A 3,436-nucleotide genomic window follows, 5' to 3' on the forward strand; every position below is an offset into this window, starting at 1 on the left:
TTATCAGATTCTACTAGAGCATCTCTTTTTCTGACAGGTTACAATAATTATGTAGGTATTAAATTGGATCTTGTCTTACAAATGAAAAACAAATAGCTCTCTAAAGGAGACAGAAAGAAAATAAAAAGTAGCAGAACTCAAGATAAACTTCTGAAATGCCCCTAAGACCTCCCACTCCTTTAACTGCATTCCTTAGCGGATGCTTGAAACTCCCCTGAAAAAGTGCAGTTCTTATTTCAGTGTAACATGTAACCAGTTACTTAATATTAAAAAAAAAAACAAACCACCTTCTGGATATATTTCTCCCAAAACAAAAGAAGTATCAGGCTATTACTGGAACAGTATGCATCAGGTTTACTAGAAACTATTCAAAAACCAAAGCCATAGGAAGTTTGGTTAAGTTTGTGCCGATTAGTCCTTGGTAGTTACCATTAGAAAACTACTAATAATACAAAGCAGCAATAATTAACACTCAAATGTTTCTATGTTCTGTTATCTCATATTAGCAAAAATATACTTCTCATTTACAGATACCATTCTTTAACCATTGAAGACCATGTGATTTGCATCAGTCTGTCATAACACTGCCTCTTTGTCACCTGTGTCTTTGGTTTAAACAGATCCACAGATCTCTATTGGTGAAAACATTCAGGTATTATTTGACTTAACCTTTATGTCAAGCAGTCATACCAAAGAAGGGGCAAGACAAAGGTCTTAATGTAGTGAGGTATATCTGAGTGAAATAGCTTCTCACCCAACAGGAGCTCTGCAAATGCAAAATTTAAGTGTACTCAGTACATCTAGCTAAATTTCGGGGATAATTTAAGCCTCTTTAAATGCAAAAGTTAACTTTTTGCAGCAAAGTTTGCAGATAAAATTTTACCTCAAATCACTGTTTTACCAAAATTGGCAGAGGAAAGCTTAGAACACTCCCCTTTGAGCAGCCCTCGGAAAAAACATCCCCCCAGGCTCCTTCTTGCACCATTTCCCTCTTTCTCTGCTAGAAAATCCTTCTTAGGCTTCTGTCTGGCTCATCTGTGTCACCATGAAAGTATGGATAAGGCTTTTATTTCTTTTTTTCCTAGGCAACATTAAAAGAGGGATTGCTGTCACAGTGTGGGTGGCCTGACCCTTGGCAGTGATTGCAAAGGAAATAGGTACGCTGGGACTGAATGCCCAAAAGTCAAAGCCATAGCAGCCAGGCGGCTGGCAGTACAAGGCACACTGCTAGTCAGGTCTCTTGTTTGACAGAGACCAGATACATAAATATACATTGCACAACACACATTAAAAATGTCAAGCCTTAAAGAATTTGTGGTATCTGTTCTTTTCCCGCATACCTTTATTATCCTCACAATAAGCCAAGCATTGTTCTCACCAATGTATCAATTCAGGCACTATTCAAATGGAAAAACTTTACTTTAGAGGCTTTTGATACCCATTCTGAAAACACAGAGGAAGTAATCATCAAGACAGTTTTATAAGAGTAGCTTGTTTTTATATGCTAGCTTTTTCTTTAGGGGATGTCTCTATAGGGTCCGTAAGCCATGGTACACAAGTAGAATACTTACTTTAAATTGTTATCAAGGTTTTATGGTCTCTGAAATACAGAGAGAAGTCAAGGTGCTTCACATTTCTCCAGCCTGTATTTACCACCACACTGTAGACTGATTTCATCTTAGCAATGAATATATTGCTTTTTACCAGTATTCCTTTGCTAGGTTAAAAGTTAAATGCTTCTTGGCTATATTTCCTTGTAACAAATTTCACAGAGAGAACCTCAGCAATTTTCTAGTGAAGGTCAAGCATGGTGATAACAAAAAGTAATTTTTTTCTGACTTTTCTTTTATTTCTTTTTTCTTTTTTTTTTCTTTTTTTATTTTCTGACTTTTTATTTTACTTTTTATTTTTATTTTCTTCTGTTTGCATTAGGAAAAAAGAAAGAGTATCCTTTTTTTTTTTTTTAAAGAAGTCACAGAAAACCAAACCAGCACAAGATTATAGACAGAGCTCTTAAAAAATCTGAAAGTAAGATTTTCTCCAAATATTAATCAGATCCTATTTCTTCAAATTAAGGTGTGCTACCAGATTCTTCACCTTTTCTCAGCAGAAAAAAAAAATTAAAAAATTCTAACATTACAGGACAGAACTTAAGGACTGGTCTTCTCTACATGTAGTCACTGTTTGATTGTGGATCCACTAGTCCTTAATCACAGAATATCAGAAATCATACTTTTACATCAAAAACACTTGTGTTTTGATTACTGTACTTCACATCAGAGCTCCAAATCTGGCCTTTTTGGCAGGGTCAGCTATAAAGATGCCCAAACTGAGCTCCTAATGAGAACATCCAGAAATCACACTGGTTCATATGTAAATACAGATGCTTTGTAAGCCTGGGCTGGTTCTACCTCTGAGGGTTAAATATATCCTATAAAAGCATTGTCCTCTGAATCAAAATTTAACTCCGAGGCATTGCCAGATTTAACTGCCTCGTACTTTGCTCCATCTCCTCACCTTTTCAGCATTTAATGTTTTCCAAAGTACTGCATGTGTCTGTTTCCACAGTGATTGCTCTACCATTCACATGGTTACTGATTAACCTATGAGTAGAGTTAAAGGATTATCCTGAGACAAGACACTTTCAAGGCACTTGTGGTTTTATTAACTGACTGCAGTCTTCCTTTGAGTATCACAGTCCAACTGTAGTTAATTATGCAGCTCTGAGCATGTTTTTTTTACTTCAGTAAGTGTGTGAGGAATAGCTTTCTGATTGTCCAGTATATATATAGATTTCACTGTATCACAGCAACTATTTGTTGAAGTAACTTGTTATCTTATTTTTAAGCACATAACACCCGCTTTTCAGACATGTGTACAATCTAGATTTTCTTGATGAAGAGAACATCAAGTGCTCATTAAATCATAACATCCAACCCTGTGCATTACAGACGCAGCACATACATACAATCCTTACAATTAAAGAATGTTCTTTAAATTGTTGTTTATGACCACTCCATCTGAATTTGGAGACATAACATTACTTAACAACTTGCTGAGCATCTATTAATCAGTCGGCTTGAAATACCTGAGAGCACTGTCAAATATATTGATAAAAAGAAATATCACCCTTAAATTCAAGAAGTTATGGTAAGTAAGTGAGTTGCAATGACTAACTGGAGAATTAACACAGTTGTTTGGTAGTGAGTTCAAGTGACTGTTTACAAAGTAATGAGCAAAATAAAAAATGGTGATCATGAGTCCCCTCTCCATTATCATATTTAACCACATTTTGTGAAGAGATAACCCCATGGCTACCGGTCTGCTAAACTGTGACTTAAACACAACAGCTATCTATCTCTCCCATGTTAACTCCTCACATGCTCCCTCTGGCTAGCTGCTGAGTTTCCAGCGCAGCGCGCCATGGAATCTGGCA

The sequence above is a fragment of the Platalea leucorodia genome (genome assembly GCF_965183815.1).
Source record: "Platalea leucorodia genome assembly, chromosome: Z".
In the NCBI taxonomy this organism is placed as follows: domain Eukaryota; kingdom Metazoa; phylum Chordata; class Aves; order Pelecaniformes; family Threskiornithidae; genus Platalea; species Platalea leucorodia.